Source organism: Rhincodon typus, chromosome 3 (genome assembly GCF_021869965.1).
Source record: "Rhincodon typus isolate 14 chromosome 3, sRhiTyp1.1, whole genome shotgun sequence".
In the NCBI taxonomy this organism is placed as follows: Eukaryota; Metazoa; Chordata; class Chondrichthyes; order Orectolobiformes; family Rhincodontidae; genus Rhincodon; species Rhincodon typus.
Window position 1 is genome coordinate 110,135,931 of NC_063334.1, and position 22,539 is coordinate 110,158,469.

Here is a 22,539-nt window from a genome sequence, read left to right on the forward strand (position 1 = left end):
GATGCTGCCAGACCTGCTGAGCTTTTCCAGCAACTTTGTTTTTGTTCCTGATTTATAGCATCCGCAGTTCTTTTGGTCTAAAAGAACAAACATACCATTGGCAAATATCCCACACAATACAAAATTAAAAAAAAACTTTTTAACACATGTTTCAAAACACAAGGAGAAAAGGGAAAGAGGGAGAATGTTTTCCATATTCTCTCCCAACATCATTACAAGGATTCATTGGAACATGTCCAATGAATGTATCTATAGCAGGGCTCATCATTGCTTGAGGCATGATGCTAAAAAGGTGCAGCAAAATTGAGGAGGACCAAATGTACCAACAAGCTGAGGATCAGCAGCAACCTCCAACACCTGCTGAACAGCATCCACAGGAAGAAGTCACAGCTAAAGGTCCCCTCAGGACATAGAAGAGTCTATCGTTCTTGATGCCTTTCCTCTAGATGAAGGAGGCACATCGAGGCCACAAACTTGAGGATGTCCTGGGACACTGCTGGAGCTGGGCTTGAGACCTGAATGAATGGGTGACCATCCTCTCCTGGTGGTCATCAAGGTGACAGTTGCACAGGCATTTTATGCAACTGGCTGCTTCCAAAGATCCACTGGGGACCTGTGTGGGGTCTCTCAATCCTCAATCCACAAATGTACCAAGGATGGCATGGTGCCTCAATGGTCCGCACTTCTGCCTTACAGCGCCAGAGACCTAGGTTCGATTCAGTCTTGGGTGACTGTTTGTGAGAGTTTGCATGTACTCTCTACATGGGTTTCAGCCTGGTGCACTCGTTTCCTCCCAATGATGTGAGGGTTGGGTGAATTGGCCATGGTAAATTGCCCTGATGTGTTCAGGAATGTGCAGGTTAGATGACTTAGCCATAGTAAAAAGTGGGGGCACAAGGATAGAATGGAAGGCTGGGTTTGGGTGGGATGCTTTTTGGAAGGTCAGTGGTGACTCAATGGGCAGAATGGTCTCTTTCCCCACTATAGGGATTCTGTGATCTTATGAAGCTACTATTGCAATTTGTGCAAGATCACAGCATTCCATCTCATTTCCCCATGACAAGGCCAGTGCCGCAGTAGACTTTACAATCATAACTAAAATACAGAGCTGTTTAGATGGTACACACTTCATGTTATGAGTACCATATCATGACACAGCTGACTTCACAAATGGAAAAGGGTTCCATTCCATTAATATGTAAATCATCTGTGATCATTGCTATAATATTTTATTAATTTGTACCAGGCACCCTGGAAGGTGCATCCATGTCTCTATCCCTGAGAACTCTCTTGTTTATTTCAGGACCACAGTTCATATAGAGAATGGCTACTGGAAAATACTCTGCAACCATGTCTCATGACTCTGAGGCTGTGGACCAAGTGCTGGAAAGTGGGATTAATGCAGATTGAGGGCAGTTTCATTGGTGCAGACTCAATGAGCCAAAGGGCCTCATCTGCATTGTATGATTCTATGCTTCAGTTAAAAATTTGGAGCAGTAGTGAACCAGTCAGCTATTGAAACCTGCCCTGCTATTCCACAAGGTCATGACTGATCTGCCACAGGCCTTGATTTCTCTTAATGCCTACTTTTCATTGCCCTCAACTCCTTGATATTTCAAAAGTCCACCTACTTCCTCTAAATTCTTTCAGTGATCTAGCTTCCACGACTGTCAGGAGTCGGAAACTCCAGACATTGCCTAATCTCTGACAGAAGAAATTTCTTCACATCTCAGTGTTAAAAGAATATCCCCTAACACTGTAATTACGTTCCCTCGTTCAAGACTCCCCCCACTACAGAAAACATCTTCTCAACATCTATCCGAGCCAGGTCCCTTCGGATCTCATATCTTTCAATTAGCTCACCTGTCATTCTTTTAAACTCTAATGAATAAAACCCAAACCTGTTTAGCGTTCAATAAAATTGGTCGCTCAGACAGTTGATGATAAGTAGAATTACATTTACAATTGTGAAGTTGTATTTGCAAAGAACTGTCACCTGTGCCAGCTATTTTTTGATTTGATTTATTATTGTCACAAGTACCTAGACACAGTGAAAATGCTTTGTGCCCTCATGATCTTTTTTCTTCCCTTGCACTACATGCACAGTGAAGGGTAGTTCCTGGCTGGCAACATTTTACATGGTGCATGGCTGGGCTTTAAATATGATACCAGCACTGGAAATCCTGAAGGCTCCCAGCAGTGGTCAATATTTTGTACAAGGCACCATGGAAGTGTGATGCAAATGTCATGTGATGTGTAGCATGAAATTGTGTGCGGAAACTTGCTCAGACCCATGGATTGAAACCCTCCATGAAACTCCCTAAGATTGAGACATATCTGATTTTTGGCAAAATTCAGCCTCAAGTTCTTGCTCTCATTTTATTGCAACGCCATTGCAATTATTGTCTTTGAGGAAGTATTGCAGTATGCAAACCAATTAAGTCCCAGGTAAGCAGAGGTTCATTAGGAGCACCTACTGATTCATTAAATACTGTAGCTAGCTACAAAACTGCCACAGCATTTAAGAGTTCAATGCAACATTACCAATCATCAGCTAGTCCCTCAGTGCTAATGGGAGAGAGGCATATCATTTGTGATGAAACAGCATTGTATGACAAATCTTATGAATCTTTACAACTACTTCATCTTATTAATATACTGCCTGAATATCAGAAATTTGCATACGAAATGTTCAGCTGGTTATTTTTCTGAAATGATATGAAGCGTGGCATCCTTTGCTGCAAAAATGATTTGCCTGAGTCATTATGCATTATCAGCAGGACATCCTTTAGCTTTATAAGAATACAGTCCTCCCACTAGTAGTATCTACTTGCACCGACAAGCCATTCCCGCACTAATTGTATCTTCCTTTTCTGGCATGCCATGCCCCTCCAAAGAGTGCCTACATTGGTTTGGACAGGTCATCCTTCATCTCATTGTATCTGCTGTGTTTAAAGCTCTACCTTGCTACAATCAGTATCTGTTCCTTTGGCAGGCTGACCTTCCAATAATGCTTTCAACTTCCTTCCACTGATTTTCAGAATCAAGGATAATGGACACATGCCCACTTATTTTTAAACACGTCTCAGCACAAATATATTCTGGAGTTCTGTTAGACAACAGCTGGAAAAACCAATTCAGTCTTAACCAATGTTTATGCTGTTCTGGATATCATTGCAATTTTCTCAGGCACAGGAGTAAATAGATTGTATTGTGAACAAATATTTCAAAATATAGTTGTAGCCACCTACTTAAAATAGAAAGAGAAGCACTTTGATCCAGACTTTGCTGGGAAATGTTTTTAGTTCAAAAGGTGGGGGAATTGCTGTGGTCAGGAACGCTGAAGGATAAGTGAGAAATATACTCCCTATTACGAAACATTCTGAAAATACAAGCTAATGATACATTAAATCAATGTTTCATTAGTAAAATAAGACCTGATGAGTAGTCAAGGTGGGCTGGGATTTGTAATCTTAAGGGTAACAATATGGCAATGGCAGCATCGTGATAATGTTTGTAATTCTGGAGTGATCCTCTCGGGTATATGCTCAGATTGCATTATGGCAGCTGGATGAATTTAAACCCAATTAATTAACAAGATAATAAAAGGCTCGTCATTGTTAATGATGATCATGAAATCACTGAACTGTTATAAAACCCCATCCAGTTCACTAATTACCTTCAGGATGTGAAATTTGCTGTTCTTGATTATGTGTAAGTCCAGGCCTTTGGCAGCGATGATGATTTTTAACCTGCTTCTGAAATTTCCTAGTAAGCAACTCAATTGTATGTAACTGCTATAGAAAATTTGAATTATAATTAACCTGGATCGACCATAAAGCATAAGATCATGGGAAACAGGAGCAGAATTAGGCTATTCGGCCCATCGAGTCTGCTCTGCCAAACGATCACGGCTGATATGTTTCTCAACTTCATCCTCCTGCCTTCTCCTTGTAATAGCTTGGCATCAACACAATCACCAATAATGTCAAAGGCACATCTTAACCAGTCAACCCTGTAAAATCCTCCCCACTAATATCTGAGGACTGATGTTACAATTGGGAAGAGTCATTCCAAGATTTAGTCAAACATCAACCGGACAGTTATGCACGGAAATAATCATAACTTGCGGCCAGTGCTCCAGACTTCTTCATCATCATCTCTTATTATGTGCAGTCCCACTGACAGGACTGACTGATTGGAGTTGGCTGCATAATGGTATACACTGTTGAATTGTCATCAGCATTAACTTTGGAACTTGTAAAGTATCATGAAATCAGACAAAATGCTATCATGAGAATACACCATCAACTTCCTACTCTCAGAAAACAATACAGCGCTGTTTAATTTTAAACATGACTTGGAAAAAGCACTGACAATAATAAGACAAATGGCATATTCTTAGTCTGGAACTTCAATATCCATCATCAAGATTGAATCAGCTGCACCAATATTAAGTCAGGCATCTGAGTCCTGAAGAGCATTTCTGCCAGATGTGATACCAGTGATGAGAGAACCTATAAAAGTGAAAATCTGACTTGACCTTGTCTTCTCCAATCTAGCTGCATCTGTCCAGGACAGTACTGGCAGGAGGCACCTCAGAGTTCAGACAAAGTACCATCTTCACACTGAGGACAAGTGATGTGCACCTCCATCATGTTAAATAAGGTAGATTCTGAATAGATCCTGTAGATTTTGTATTGATGTGGGACATCAGTAGCAAAATAATGGTAATAGCAATACGTTATCTTACACGCTGGTCTCTCCCTCATTGCCATCAAATCAGGGGATCAATCTAGTCGATGAGGACTGAGGCACAGAAAGTTAGGCATCACTAATAATGAAACAGAATCAAAGTGCTGGAGAAACTCAGCAGTTCTGAAGACGTGCCATATTTGACTCAAAACGTGAACTCTGTTTCTCTCTTCATTGCTGCTGCCACATCTTTCTCCAGCACTTTCTACTTTCATTTTAGATCTTCAACATCCACAGTACTTTATTTTTATTTGTGTAATGAGATGTCAACCAAGGGAAGCTGCGAAGAAGAGGTACATGCATGCTATAACAGAGAAACCAATGTGCTACCAAACTGGGTGATCACACAATAGCTGTCCTGTCACATCCAGTCATGAATGGGGGTGGACAATCAAACACTCAACAACAGGAAAAGACTCAACAAAACCTGATTCTCAATGCTGGAAGAGCCCATGAAATCAATGTGAAAGATAAGGCAAAAATATTTGCAGCTCTCTTCAGTGAGATGTACTGAGTAGATGATTCATCTCAGCCTCCTCCTGATGTCCCTAGCATCTTTGATTCCACCGATTTTAATGGTTCTATACCAGAAATCACAGAATCATAGAATCCCCACAATGTGGAAGCAGGCCATTAAGCCCATCAAGTCCACATCGACCCTCCAAAGAGCATCCTACCCCCTACCCTATCCCTGTAACCTTGTATTTCCCATGGCTAATCCACCTAACCTACATTCTGGACACAATGGACAATTTAGCATGGCCAATCCACCTAACCTGCACATCTTGTACTGTGGGAAGAAACTGGAGCACCTGGAGGAAACCCACGCAGGCATGGGAAAAATGTGCAAACTCCACACAGACAGTTGCCCCAGGGCAGAATTGAACTGGGTTCCCGGCGCTGTGAGGCAGCAGTGCTAATCACTGAGCCACCATGCCACCCTATGGTAAAAAGCTACTCAATACAGCAAGGGTTATGGACCTGACAATATCCCAACTGTACTACTGAAAGTATGTTCTCCAGAACAGGCTGAATTCTGAGTCAAGTTATTCCATTTAAACTGTGAAATGGGGAAAATTACCCAGATACGACCTGTACACAAAAATCAAGACAAGTTCAGTGTGGCTAATTAACACCTCATCCATCAACTTTCAATCATCAACAAATAGATGGAAGGTGTGAACAACAGTGTAATCAAGCAGCACTTACAAAGCAATAACCTGCTCACTGAAATTCAGTTTGGGTCACTCCAGGTTCTATACTGGATCATTGCAATAAAAATGAAAAGAAAAGCTAATTTCCAGAAGTGTGACAAGAGTGAGCACCCTTGACACCAAGGGCAACCTTTAATCCAGTCTGCCTCTACCCTACTGTGTAGGCACACTATTGATATGAATAGTCTAGTTTCTTGTCCATAGTTATACCCAAGATGTTGAAAGTCGAGTATTCAGTGATGATAACATCAAAGGTCAATGGTTAGGTTCTCTCTGGCAGTTGTGTGGCATGAATAGGTTCTGGTCACCTGTCAGACAAAACTGGCATATCGCTGCATTTGGATATGGATATCTTCAGTATCGAAGTTGTCACGAATGGTGCTGAACATTGTGCTATCATCAGCAAACGTCCTCACTTCTGAAGGTCATTGATCAGGCAGCTAAACATGATTGGTTCAAGGATGTTACCCTGAAGGGCCTCTATAGAGATATTCTAGAGCTGAGCACCATCTTCCTTGGTATGACTCCAACCGGTGGAGTCTTCAGAGGGAATCCCTCTGATTCCGATTGACTGTGGTTTTGTTTGGACTCCTTGGTGCCACACTCAGTCAAATGTGGCCTCACTCTCATCTCACCTACAGAATTCAGCTGTTTTGTCCGTGTTTGAACAAAGGCTATAATGAGGTCAGGAGCTGAGTGGCCCTGGCAGAGCCCAAACTGGGCATCACTGAGCAGGTTATTGCTGAACAGGTGCTGCTGTCAAAGAAATGACTCAAATGGTCAAATGGTGATTCCTTGAACATTAACTACTTTATTGTTTGCATGCAAGGACAGTCAGCAAACAGGGTTACTAGTAATCCTGCAAAACGAGTCTAAAAACAGACAGTTACAGTTGCATTTTTATACATACGTCATGTTTCCTCATTGTCCAGTTACATCTTGATCACAAGCCTTAGCAACACAATACACCAATCATCTTATGACACTTACTAACTCAGTATTTATTTTTAAGCTTAGCAGTCATCAGCCAAGTGTGGTTTTTGCAGTTAAAGGCAATCTGCTGTCTGCTGCAAAAGCCTTACTTTTTGAGAAGCTAGGAGTGATTTTTAGGTGTCAGCTACGTGACAATCGGCATGTATATATTTTTAAATCTTTCTGTGTCTCAGAATTTTCCTGTTTTTGTCTATCTGGAATTTTCTGTGGTTTCTAATGTCTAGAGCATTCTGCTGTTTTGCTGCTTTTGTGATCCTTGCTTTGCTGACTGGGATATTTTGACCCATTTAACATTATCCTTCCACACTGCTTGATAGCACTATTATGACACCTTCCATCACTTTACAGAATATCAAGATGGGGTGGTAATTGGCCAGGTTGGATTCTTGTAAACAGGACATACCTGGGCGAATTTCCACATTGTTGGGTAGATACCATGGTTGAAGCTGCACAGGAACAGCTTGGCTAGGGGCACGGCATCCTGGACTATTCCCAGAATGTTTTCAGGGACCACAGCCTTTGCAACATGCAGTGCCTCAAGTTGTTTCTTGATATCACGTGGAGTGAAATGAATTGGCTGTGATGCTGGGGACCACTGGATGATCCCAAGGTAGACCATCCACCCAGCACTTGTGGCTGAAGATAGTTGAAAATGCTGCAGCCTTAATTTTATTCAGAGATAGTGGGAACTGCTTCTTTCTGAAGAAGGGTCTAGACCCGAAACGTCAGCTTTCCTGCTCCTCTGATGCTGCTTGGCCTGCTGTGTTCATCCAGCTCTACACCTTGTTATCTCAGCCTTAATTTTATGTTTGGTTCTCCTATCACTGAGGATGTGGACATGTGTGAGCCTGCCTCCTCCAGTGAGTTGCTTGATCATCTATCACTATATGCAACTGCACATGACAGGACTGCAGAACTTAGATCTCAAACTTATCCCTATTTATCACTTGTTGCTTATGTGGTTTGTCATGAACGTAGGCCAATACACCCTCTCATTTCTTTTCAGTGCATGGACGTCCGCAGTCCATGTGTAGCAGCAATGTCTTAAATTGGAAGTCAATGCTTCAGCACTCTGAACACGTCGATCATTGTGCCTGGAACCTTGGAGAATTCTGGGAGCACATAGTCCTGTTTTGTACATTCACAAGGTTCATACTTCAGTTTTAATGAATGCCTCATTCTGTTTCTTGGCGACACTCAAGCCCTGCATTCTTCTTTAAACCAGGATTAATCCCCTGGCATGCCTGTCATGGTAGATTAGGGGATACATTGAGCCACGAGCTTGCAGATTGATTTGGAGTATAATTCTGCTGCTGTTGATGGCCCACAGCGCCTTATGGATACCCAATGATGAGTTCCTCAATCTGTTCAAAGTCTATTCCAGTTAGCATGGCGATAGTGCCACACAAAACAATGGAGCCTATCCTCAATGTGATCACGGAACCTCTCTACAAGGCCTATACAGTGGTCACTCTTACTGATATGATCATGGGCAGCTGCATATGCATCTGCAGATTTGTGAAGACGAGATCAACTATATGTTTTCATCTTCTTGGTCCCATTACCACCTGCTGCAGACCCAATCACAGTTCCAGCCTAGCAATGATAGGTCCATACCCTTCTTCAGAGGGTTCTGAAGAAGGGTCCTGACCCGAAACATCAGTTTTCCTGCTCCTCTGATGCTGCCTGGCCTGCTGTGCTCCTCCAGCTCCACACTGTGTTATGGTCATGGCATTGTCTTGGACATAGTGTATAAGATGGTGTACAGCATGATTGATGATAATGACTATTTCAGACAATTGCTTGACTTGTCTACAAGACAGCTCACCAAACTTGGCACTAACTACCAGATGCCGATGAGGAGGACTTTGCAAGGCCAACAGGACTGAGTTTGTGTTTGGAGTTTCTGGTATTGAGTTGAATAAGGTGGTCCATCCAACGCTCCATTTTTTAGACTTTTTAATGATTGATGGAACTGAGGGGCATGCTGAGCCATTTCAGACAGTTAACCAAATTATTGTAAGCTTGGAGTCACATATAGGCCAGAGCAGCAAGGATAGTCTAATGAAGACCATTAAACCATTGTTGATTGCTGTAGAATCATCTGGTTCATGGATATGCCACCCTACAGTTGAACTCCAGAGAGCATCTTGCACAGTCCATGGAACCAATGGATAAAGTGAATTATTCGAAACCCAGGATGGCTTTGAAGCTGTTAGTGTTGAAGTGTGAGAATTTCTGGTTATTTATGCCTTAATGTTGGACTACCTGCTGGACAGCAGAGACAGTTATTAAATCAAATGTAGTTCTGCTGATCTTTTTAACCTTATGTAGTTTATGTTGAATTCAAAAAAAGCTCCAAAATTTGAATATTCTCAGGCAGTACACAACACATTGCAACACAGTCATGTGAAAAGTGATTAGCTATCACATTCAGAAATTTTAAGTGAAGCATGTTAAATCATTCTGACTTCACATAAAAACATAAGTATTAGGAGCAGGAGGAGGTAATTGAGCCCCTTGAACCTGCTCTGCCATTCAATAGGATTATGGTTGATCTCATCTCAGCCTCAACTCCACTTTCCTGCCCACTCCCTCCATTCAATCCATTACTAATAAGAATTTTTCTAACCCCTCCTGAAATGTACCCAATGTCCCAGCATCCACTGCACTCTGTGATAATGAATTGTGCAGATTCAAGATCCTCTGAGAGAAGCAACTTCTCATCTTTTTTAAATCTTGATCCTTTTAGCCTAACTATAACCTCTCATTCTATATTTCTGCATAAGTAGGAACATCCTCTCTACACCTGCTTTGTCAATCCTCTATAGCATCTTATATACCTCAATTAGATCTCCTCTCATTTTTCTTTTTCTTCTTCAAATGATGTAGAAACCAGACACCAATCTTTCACTTAATACTGGACGAATATACAAAATGCAATGTAGGTCTGTTTGCCTCCTCCCAAATCAGCACTCAGTATTCAGGAGTTTCTCTTTATATTTATTCAAGGTACTTAATCAATTTATGTCCTTTACATTTGTATCCTTAACTTTAATAGAACCAATGCAAGAGGGAACTAAACCTCCAAATTTGTAAATACCCACTACATATTGGAAGTCATGAGGAGCAGTGATACTGTTGAGGTCAGGAGAAGGAAAGACAACAAGTAGAATTATGCATCTAACAAAACTCTACATTAATCTTTATAATTAATGACTCACTAGTAACAATACGTTTTGAGTATTCTTTAAAATTACGCATTCCCAATGTTTCGTTTGTAGGCAGCTGTTTTCGTAAAATTAATTTCACTCTTGGATCAATTATTAAGTTTAAAGAAAAGGTGGGATGTCAGAAATATTAAGCGTTTACCTTGATGAATTATGTCCATTAAGTTAGAAATTGAGAAACTCTGAAATTTGCAGAACATTTTTGGAAATTGAGTCCCTGATGTCATTCAAGATTATAACAGGTAAGGCAACTCAATTTAAAATCGCTTTCACACCGTAAATAATAACTCGCCTTAACCCCTCAAATTTCATTAGTTTAGAAGATTCAGAATGATTGCTTCATATTATTGACACTGTAAACGTGACTACCAATTGATTTTCCTTGCTATTTAATTCAAAGTATAGGTTGCAAATTTAATTATTCTTAATTATCTATTTTCAAATTACCCTGAGTGACTCCTGATAAAGACACTGTGGTTAGGGAATTACAGCAATTTGAGATCAATGCAACCGATCATTTATAGGTAAGGTTTCTTTTTAATGAAGTTTCAATATCTCTGCCTTGTTCATTAAGCCCTTTGATGTCCCTGTGGTCTCGAGGTCTGACTGATAGAAGTTGCTTTGTAACTGTCTGCATCACTTACTTTTTTTTTCTTGACTGCAGGATCTTATGCTCATGATCCGTTCTGACTCTGTTCAAACTTGCTTCACTGATGCACTTATTGATCTGTTTGAAGAAGTAAAAATTACATTTTTACAAAAGTGTCTCTAAATAAGTCTACTTAATATTCTTATCCTACTGTTATGTATTACCTAAACAAATAATCTATCAGTTCCTCGAAATGCACAGCACAGTTACATAGAATTTGCAGCCATTTGGTTTTTATGCTACTAACCTAGTTCCAATCCAATTTATCTTTGTTTCTCTGTTTACTCATGGACATTTCTGGCGAGCCATCATTTATTGCCTGTCCCTAGTTGCCCTTGAGAAGTTCATTGTGAGCTGTCCTGTTGAACTGCAGCTGTCTAACAGTTCTAACAAGCCCTTATAGGACTGATCCACCATCCCCTTAAATACATATAATGCTGATGATTAACACTTCACTCAGGCCGTCCAAGTTGCTGTGGCAACAAGTACTTTTACATGCTTGTATTGGTGCCTGAAGCTGGGATTAAAGTGATGGAAGAGTCTTTGATGTTCTTTTCATCACCTGGCTAACCAGGAATCTCGTCCTCTCTTACCACCCATTATCGGCACATGTGGGAAGAACATGCAGATTGATATTTAATCTATGTGGCTGCATTATGAACACACCATTCTTGGCATCAAGTCCCCTGGGGTGAGATTCAACTCTGGAGCATTTGGTTCAAAGTATTAAGTTCTGACCTCTAGTACTGAGCGACAATTTTACATTTATGATTTCTAATTTTGGAGCTGTCAGATTCTCTATCCTATATTTTTAACTTTTAGTTCCAGAGCTCCTAATTTATGTTTATGATCCCTAGTTCTGGTGCCACTATCTTATATTTATAAACACTGATATTGGCATGCCTAAAATATATGTATGATCATCATTTACATTTGAAACATCTCATATTGGACCAGCTAATGTATATTTGTGATTCTTAGTTTGAAGTTGTTGGAGTTACTACCTTATATTTATGCTTTAAAGCGACCATCAGGCATTTATGACCCCTATTTAGTGCAACTATCTTATATGTAGGACTCCTTGCTTCGTTACATGTTAACATTAGAAATCAATTAATGTTCCACAATGACATTTGATTGGTGTTTGATTAACTTGGTTCACCTTACTTTTTTCTGAGATAAGAATGGAAAGGGCCTGCATGATATTATGCCTTTCATGATGTCAGTATGTTCCAAAGAGCATTATTGCCCATTAAGTTCTTATGACATTAATAACAATGTAATGCAGAAAATTCAGCAATCCTATTATGCAGAGGAAAGTAACAAAGTCACAACTCAGGCAGTCGGTGGTGACTCTCCAATCATTGCACGTGGAATTGCAACTGGAAACAGAAAGATTCAATACTGGAAAGAATCTATAAGTTGACATTGAATGGTTGGCCAGAGGAAGGAGGAAGAACTGAGACGGCTATCTTTATGGACTGTCTTGTGAGGAGAATGGCATTAAGTGGGATCATTGAACAGTGATACTTAATTTTTGAGAGGTAGAATTCTACTGAACTCCATTTTAATCTAAAGGATTAGATTATGCAAAATTAATAACAAAAGAACTTGTTTCTTGTTCTGGCCTAGCTAATGATCAAGAATCAATGGTAACCATATATACTGTCTGCCAAAGGTTTTGAAGCAAGACACCCTAGTCCAAAGATGTACAGGTTTGGTGGATTGGCCACCCCATAGTGTCCAGGGATGATCAGGCGAGATGGGAAATGCAGGGTTACAGGGATAGGTTGGGGGGCAGTGGGTGTGGGTGGGATGTTCTTCTGACGGTTGGTGTGAACCTGATGGGATGAATGGCCTCTATGTGCACTGTAGGGATTCTACCAAAAATACCTCTATAAAATCATGGTCATACCTGAATTGTCTGTTTCAAAGATTTCTTGTAGACCTTTGAGTAAAAAGAAAGGTTGCAACTGGCATGGAAACAGGAAAGGCTGGATGTCTGAAACAACATGAAAGCCAATTATGTAAGATAATTAACTAGGAAAGCACACCGGAAACACAGCCGGTTAATAAACTTGCTGAGATTATGAATTGAAGATGCATAAAATAGACCAAAAGGAAGCAACTATAACAGGTGTCCAAATAAAAAAAATATAGAACAGAATCTTTTGTGTAAACTGAATGGAAGGCAAAGTAGACCAAAAACTAAATATACCTCAAAGCCTATGAAAAATTAGGAATGCTTCAAATTTTCATTTGTTTTTTTACACAGAAGAGTTGGTTTTAATCATGCCAATTGTATATTTTCATGCAGATTGTTTATTTGCTTTGAAATGTAAAATTAGTTGGACTGGAATTAGTTTATTAAATAAAATTAAGGAAGTGAACAGTGTAATGTATTCATATGTTCTGAACATACACATTGTGTCGTTGCGTTATCAAACACATGAACTGGCCATCTGTCTTTCTTTCCAAGTGTCTCTCAATTTGTAACAGGCTCAATTTTGTTGAATGCTTATCACAGCCAAGTAACTTCCCTCTCATTACCAAATCTTCTTTTGGGGAATTACTTATGATATGAGGTGGAGAAAACATTTCATGAAGTCAACAAAGACAGGAAATAATTCAAAAATATGATGAATGGGCAGAAATTGAAAAACTTGTGGAGGTTTTACATGATCAACTTGTAGATGTTTTATGGGCATATTGTATGCTGTTGGTGTCCAAAATATGTTTTCATGGCCAGCTGTCTGGGCCTTTGGTCTATCTAAACTTTAACACATGAGCAATGGATGTGAAGACATCCCTGGCCCTTTAACTACTTCTGTAAACTGTCACCATTATGCTGTTATGGATTGAATATATGACTCAATTTTGCGAATAATCTCAGTGTCATGCCTAGTCAGGCTGTCAGCCATCACTCTAGAGAGCATACATCATTGTCAGCAATTTTCCATGAATGTATGCATTTTATGAACAAACATCATTTGAAACACATTTCAAATCTCTGCATTTTTGGCGTCATTCTTGCTAGTTCCTTTTCAACTGGTACGAAAACTGAAGGCTGGCAATGCTTCCTTACCTCACAATGCCAACAAAGACTTTTGGCATCTGGTGTTTGTCTTCTTCACTGTACTGATTTCTAATATGTGCTGTTGATTTCTTCTCTAAAGATTTAACGATGTTGCTTTCACACTCCCTACTCCTGCTTCACTTACTATCTAGAGATAGCAGAACCACAGATGTTGGAATCAGTGTCAACAAAGTGTGGAGCTGGAGGAATGCAGCAGGTCAGGCAGCATCAGAGGAGCAGGAAAGTCAAGGTTTCGGGTCACTTACCTGTCACTTACCATCTTGAGTTCTTCTTTGGATTTTAATAACTCTGGCCAAGACTCATCATGAATTCCTACAATAATTCTGTTCCTTATGAGGTATGATTGAGATCACCACAGTTGCATTTCTCCAATAATCTTCAGAGATCATTAATTAAAACTTCATGGATTTCCCTGAATATTGAATTTCACAGTTTGAGGATTTGTGATGTTCCTTCCTGCTGTGGTGATTGTTTTCTCATTTTTGTGGTTAAAGTTGAACACTACCACCTTTCAGTGACGAAAACACAAGATTCCCACCCTTTCTGTTTAATTCACTCATGGATGAGGATGTCACTGTCTGGGCCAGCATTTCTTGCCCATCCCTAGTTCCCCTTAAGAAGGTGGTAGTGAGCTGCTTCTTGACCTGCTGCAGTCCACTGTAGGAATCATGCTCTTCATGGATTTAATAAACAATTTCATATTTATTCATGGTTTTATTGAATATTTCTACCATTTAAAGAAATGCCTTTACCACAGTTCTTATATGGGATCCCCTACTTTCTCAGTGACCTGAATGAAATCTTTCAAGCTTTCTATTTGTGTTAGACCGGGTCTGTTGCGTCTTTTGATCTGCCGAACATTAGCACTTTAATTATTGGCTTCATGATGTCTCTGTATCTGTGACCTTGGATAATTAATTCTATCATGAGCCCTTTCTTTCTGTAACCATGTCTTATAGTGCATTCTTTCTATGGCAGCAGTGCTTGATCTGAGTAATTTTTTAACTGCTCACTTGTTCAGCCTGGATTTTTACACCACTGTAAAGTTTCTCCTGACCCACAGGCGTGTAAGCTTTACTCATGGAGCTTCCCACATTTGCCTGCATACTGCTGAACTGTGACTGGTAATCATTTCCACAGGCCACCACCTCACAATGTAGCTTGTATCTGCTTTAGAGTTACTCATTCTCCATTTCCTCAAGTCTGTTGCGGCAGTATGTCTCTCACTAAGTCTGAAATGTTTTTCCTTTTGAATGGAATATTGTTCTGGATATATATGCTGGTTTGCCACAACAAATTTCTTCAATGAGGTTCTTATAGCTTCAACTATTTCTTGCTGCTAACTGTGCTTTCTAAGGAGATGAGTAAAAGCTGAGTCTGGAGATCTCACCCTAATGCCCAACGCATATTGTCCGAACAGTCAATGCAAATCATGTATCAGTGCCTACCATGTTGCAAGGACATGCCAGATTATAATGCTGTATGAGGTGCTGCCATCATCTTCTCTAAGTGTAGAATACTATAGAGCCTACTTGGTCTAGCATGGTCGAGGAAAACCACTTCTTGGCTTAACAAGAAGAGTTTCTTTTCATTAATATGATACAAGTTGCATGTTAGTAACCAGTTACCAATATTGTTACATACATAAGAAATAAGAGCAGGAGTAGGCAATTCAATCTCTCAAGCTGGCTCTGCCATTTGATATGATCGTGGCAGATCTCATCTCGATCTGCCACCCCTTCCTCTAAAACCTTTACCTCTGATCTAGATTGCCGCACATGAGGAAGCATCCTTTCTACATCTTTTGTATAAATCTTTTCCAGCATCTTATGTACCACCATTAGATCTTCTCTCATTCATCTAAATTCCAGAGGGTATAAGGCTAAAATGCTCAATCTCTCTTGATAAGACAAACCTCTGAACTCTGGAATCAACCCAGTGAACATCCTCTGAGAGTCTCCAATACAAGGATATCCAACCTCAAGGAAGGGGACCAAAATTGTAAGCAATATCCAGATGCAGTCTCACTAATGTCTTGCCCAGTTGTAACAATATTTCCCTACTTTTATACTCTAATCCTTTTGCAAAAAATGCCAAAATTCCAATTGCTTTCCCTATTACCTGTAGTACCTGCATACTAATTTTCTGCAATTCATGCATGAGGACACCCAGATCCCTCTGCTCTGAAATACTCTGCAGCTCCTGTCCATTTCAATAACAAGCTGTTTTTCTTTTCCTCTAATCACAATGGATACCCTCACAATTATCCATGTTACATTTCCTCTGCCCCAAGTTTTGGCCCATTTCACCTACCCTTCCAATATCCATTTGTAAATTTCTTATTTCTTCATTGCAACTTACTTTCCCAGCTCAGAGGTTGCACTGATATGGTAGGCAATGTTACTGAGACTTTGAACATGACTGGATATTAAGTCTTCCTCCTTTGACTAATACTAATACACTTGGCTCCATGAGATTTCAATCAAATGATTTGGGTGAAAAATTCCCATGACAAATTCAAATGCAAATAGGGAAGTAGAGTACCACAAGAAAAATAACTTTCAAATTATGTGCACAGTATCTCTTTTAAATAAGCTTCAAAGAAGAATAAAAACAAACTTACCAAATTACATTTATATATTATCTTTCACACCCTCAATCTATCCCAGAGCATCTCACAGTCAATAAATTGAAAGTATGACGCATTGTGAAAAAAACTCTCTGGCTCATCCAGCTTGTTCCTCCAAATCTCATTTTATTCCTTTTGAAATATAATTACTGTCAATTATAAGAATTTGTGGCCATTAGTTTGTGTCGTGCAAGGTTCCACAAAGGGCAAATTGAATTTTAAAAAATCAGTTAATCTGTTTTTTGACGGAAAGTTTGTGCTATAATCTTAGTCAGCATTTTTCATATGAGTTCTTCTATCTAAACAAGGCAACAGGGCCCAGTGAACTATCTGTGGAACGACAATGTGTCTGACAGCGCAGCGCTGAGAAAAGTACCATCCTTCAGGTCAGGTGTTAAACTGATGCTCCAGTCTATGGTCTGCAATTGTTATTATGATTGATTGTTGGTTCAGCCTTATTGTGGATTTTAATATATAATCTAAAGTGACATTTTAGTGGAATACTAAGGGACTGTTGCACAATTGGAGATATTATTTTCAAATGAAATGTGCACATGAGTTTGCGATATGCTGTGGACTACAATAAGGCACTGGGTAATTGCAAGTCCTTTTGTTGCTGTTGAAGCAAACAGTGAAGAGTAAAGGATGTTGTTACATGCTGCAGTACTCTTGCATCTCTTTTGTGTGACTTCCTTGAGCTAGAAGTCATAATGACTTACTTTCTCTTGCATCTCCACTCAACAGCCGATCAACAATCACCATGTATCAGCAGTAAACTCCAAATCCTTCTGTAATGTTTCTGATCACATGTGCCAGATTTCTGAACCTTACTGATACCTTTCTGTTGTTGCTCCATCCCAAGCCTCACCAGTTCACAAGTTCATATGCAATATCATTCACCAGTGCAGTTGGAATAGAAACAAAAGCAGAATTTGCTGGGGAAACTCAGCAGGTTGGCAGCATTTGAGGGAAGAAAGCAGAGTTATTATCTCGAGTCCGGTGACTCTTCATTTGAACTCTTCTGATGATGAGCCATCGCACTTGAAACATTAACTTTGCTTTCTTTCTTCAGATGCTACTAGACTTGCTGAGTTTCTCCAACAAATTCTGTTTTTGTTTCAGATCTCCAGCATCGCAGTTCTTTGTTTTATTTTAGTTATTGCAAAAGCCCTTGTAAGCTTTGCAGACTTCCCTCATATGTGCAGCATTTTAATGCCTAACTATAAAATGAATCAACCCATTTGCTTTCCTTGGTGTCTTTGTAATTAGCAGCCAACAACTTCTGGAGCAGAAGAACAAACCTGGAAAATGATTGTCTTTAGCCATGTCCCTTTTTTCCTCATGAAGGAAGGATCAAAACAAGGCTGCAAGCACTATTCAAATGTCCAAACTGATAAAACAAATAATACTTGTATTGATTTAACAGAGTATACGTGACAGTATAGCTTTGACATTTTCATATTGATCTCTCTTATGCTAAATAAAACTACCAAGGAAAATCCTATTAATTTCAGGAACTAAGACATTATCAAATTCATCTCTCAAGTATAAGATAATAGCTCTAAGATGATTCTACAGAAAACAGGCTTTCATCTTATGATAGGATTGTTAACAAACACGGTTAATATTTATCCCTGAGCCAACATCACTAAAAAGAAATTATCTGGTCATTATTTTTGTGGGACCTTGCTGCTTACAAATTGCATTCTCTGTAATCTTCAGAAGAATTGGTTCTGAAGTGTATTGGGACATCAGCAGGTAATGAAAGGAAATAGGGTGTGTGTGTGCTAATGTCATTGGACCAATAATCCAGAACACTGGGCTAATAATCTGGGGATAGGGGTTTGAATTCCAACACGGTAGATGGTCAAACTTGATGTGAATAAAAATCTGAAATTAAAAGGCTCATCTTATAGTGACCATAATAATACTATTGTTGTTAAAAACCCCTTTGATTCACTAATGTTGTTAAGGGAAGAAATCAGTCATCCTTTATCTGACTGGTCTACATGTGATTCCAGACCCATGGCAATGTCATTGACTCTTAGCTACCCTCTGGGGAACTGGAGGTAGGCAAGAATTGCTGGCTGTGCCAGTGATGTCCACATCCTATGCAACAAAAAGCCAGATATATTTACTCTATACCAAGTTCACTTCTCTTGACAGCAATACTTTCCATTAAACTTGAACCACTTATGCCCAAATTTCAAAGAATTTTTTTCATTAAATTATTTCTACTGAATTATCATTTCATGTCCTCTGGCAACAAAAGGAAATAATGGAGAACAGATCTGATATAAACATATTGAGTATGCATAAAACACTTTATATTCCTGACAATGGTCTTTAATGAAGAGTGACATAATGGTATAATTCCCAAATCCCACAGTTCCTTTGAAATTAAAACAGAACCATCTTGAAGGTGGGGAGGCTGAGGGAAGGAGAACATTGAAAGGCAACATATGAATGGAAAAATAGGGTTCAGGGTGCAGTGGCTCTCTACAGGTATTTGATTTCTTTTGCTATGTGGTTCAGTGGTTTGTTGTTCTGACTTAGTTAAAGATAAAAGTTGTTTGACCGAATAGGAGAGTCTCTGACTAGAGAGCGTAATCTCAGAATAAGGCGTTGCACATTTAAGACAGAGACAAGGAGAAATTTCTTCTCTCAGAGGATTGTGAATCTGTAGAATTCTTTACTACAGACGGCTGTTGAGGCTGAGTCATCAAGCATTTTTAAGGGAATCGAAGGTGATTGGGAAAAGGCAGAAAAGTGGAATTGAGCATTATCAGATCAGACACAATCTCATTGAATGGCAGAACAGACTTGATGGATTGAATAGACTATTTCTGCTCCAGGTCTTCTGGTCTTACTTAATATTACATCAACGAAGATGACTAGTTCCATCTCAATTCCATCCAGAGTTTTCCAATACCATGCATGACTGTATGAGTGTCACTCATGTTTCCTTCACATGTCCATTAGATTTCCCTTGCTATTATTCCATCCAATATCCTAGTCATAAAATACCCAATTATAAAATCCAAGATGGCAGCACTGGCATGGCAGCAAGTCTAAGGGGTCCTGAGCTCATATATTCGAGGCCAGCCGCACGCTTCTCTCTCTCCTCTGCTGCCTTTGTCTTTTTCTTTGCTTTCACCTTCTGATGTCTTAGGTTTTGGAGTAGATTTGTAGCTCGGGTTGTTGGCGTTGTGGTTGGTTGGCCGAGCTGGTTTGTTGTTCCGAACAGGTTTCATTACCCTGCTGGGTAACGTCATCAGTACAGCCTCCGATGAAGCGTCAGTGTGTTTTCCCCCCTGGTTTTTAAACTCTGGAGTCCGTGAGCTGGATTGCCTCACTTCCGGTTTTCCTTCGTAGTGGAGTGTATATGGGGTCAAGTTCTATGTGTTTATTGATGGCTTTCTTCGTGGAGTACCAGGCTTCTCGGAATTCCCGTGCCTGTCTCTGCTTTTCTTGTCCCAGGATTTTGGTGTTGCCCCAGTCGAATTGGTGGTTCTCCTTATGGATAACTACGAAGGAAAACCGGAGTGAGGCATTTCATTGGAGGATGCACTGATGATGTTACCCAGCAGGGTAATGAAATGTCTGTGGAATAACAAACCAGCTCGGCGAGCCAACCAACCACCACACCTTCTGATGTCACAGGGAAGCCAGAGCGGCATCAGAGGATTGTCAGCAGAAGTGGTGGCAGCGCCCGGATTGAGGACTCCTGGCTTTGGTAGGCTTGGAGCCTGAACTTGCGAACTCTGTGGGCCATCGGCTACGGCAGAGATTGATGCCCACAGCAGGTCTGCAGTAGGCCCACAGCAGAGACTCGAGGGGCTTCGGCTGTGATAGGCCCACAGCGGGGACTCGATGGGCTGCCAGCTGCAGTAGACCTTGGTATCCGGGGTGAGGCTGTATCTGTTTTGCAGTATAAGGTGCAAGGTGGATGCGAGGCCCTCAGCAGTCTGGAGGTGAGGACTAGTCACAAAATACCTAATTAAAAAATCCAAGATGGCGGTGCTGGCATGGTAGGAAGTGTTAGGGGTCCTGAGCTCGTATGCTCAAGGCCAGCCGCATGCTTCTCTGGATGCAAGGACTGGTGTGGAATGAAAGAAAGGCCTGGTGTGGACTGGAGGCGAGGCCCAGAGCAGACTGGAGGCAAGGCCCAGAGCAGACTGGAGGCGAGGTTTGGAATGGACTGGAGATGAAGTCCCAGCATGGTCTGGAGGCAGGGCCTGGTACGGCCTGGTGTGAACTACTTGAAGGACTTTAACGCTGAATATTTTTATTTCTTCATTTTTCTAATTTATTCTTAAGATCCTGTACCTAGATACCTTTGTATCAAAGGTTGTGCAGTAAGTGACAATTTTGTAAACTTATGTACTCACGTGGCAATAAACCTAATTCTAATTTTAATACACGGGTAATTTGTACTGAACCCAGGCATCAAATAATGCACCCTCTTCACTACATTTTCACTTCCTGAATATATAGTGTGCTTGACTGTCATCTTTCTTGATGCTGGAATGCTTCTGAAAAAGTATCTCATGACCTGTTTACATGTATTATCCAGCTTGTTTTGCTTTCTCCAATTATACTCCTTCTTACTTGGTATTGGTTGTCATTTTGTTCATTTGACATGCTGCATTTGAAACCAAATCACTATTAGCAATTTGATTTCGAACTGATTCCAGAAAGAGCCCTCTGATACCCCACACTGCACTTCACTCCATCACAATGTTGCTTCTCAAAGTGCTACCTCTTATTTTGCTTGCCTTAGCCAGTTTTCCTTGCTAAAATCTTTCATGAAAAGATTATTGATGCTGCACCTGTCAAAGATATAACCCTTTTCATTGCTTCTTTTACTTACCCGTTTACTGCTTCATAAAACTTTATGGTGGTGTATAACTTATGCCTCAAGCTAGTTAAATGCTTTTTTCTGACGTTTTCAATGTCAAGCCAGAAGACAGTCAGACACCAGGAAGGCAAGAGTTCACTGTTTGATCAGTAAACTGGGACCAGTATAACTTATCCTTATATGGGATAGATATAACAAGACAGAGTCTACCATCGGCAAAAACTCAAGGACAGGAGAGTTCTGAGTCTTTGAATCTGGAGGAAAAGCCCAAAACCATTACATTCATCTCTGATCACAAAGCTGCAAATATCTTGTTCCATATTTTGTAGAAGGCTGAATATGAAGGCTAGTATGAATTTGGCCATTTTACAAATTCTATGTTTTTTTGTACTCAGCGAACGCATCAAACTCCAGTTCTTGCTTTGCATGCTGATGGACTAAAAACAACAACTTGCATTTATGTAGCACCTTGAATCTAGCAATGCAACCAGGTTGAGGGCTTCAAATTACAGTAATGCAAATTTTATTTAGTCTTTGTTATTGTGTACATCCCTTCAATCATTAACTTTCTTCTCATCTGATATGAGGGCAGGATATCCACAATTCAGGTCACCTTAGAACCAAATATCAAGAAAGATCATTTCACACATACTTTGATGTACCAAATATGTAAGCTGACACAGCAGAAATCTCTTCCAGTGGGAGAATGGGTAAATGCTAGCATGTTAGGAACATAGGAACAGGAGGAGGCCATTCAGCCCCTCAAGCCTGTTCTACCATTTAATGAGATGGCTGATCTGTGATCTAACTGCATAAGTCTTTTGGTCCATATCCCTTAATATCTTTACTTAACAAACACTTGGTTTAAAACTAACAACTGATCTAACTTTAAAGGCTGTTTGTGGAAGAGAGTTCCAAATCTCTACCACCCTTTAGCGTTTAAAACTGCTTCCTAGCATCTCTCCTGAACAGTCTGGCTGTAATTGAACGATGGTGATGAATAGTATGTGATATCAGTAATGCTTGCTGACACACTTGGAACAAAGACTGAGCCTTTAACATTCTATAAATGATCAGTCGCATCAACACATATATATACAGTAAATAGACA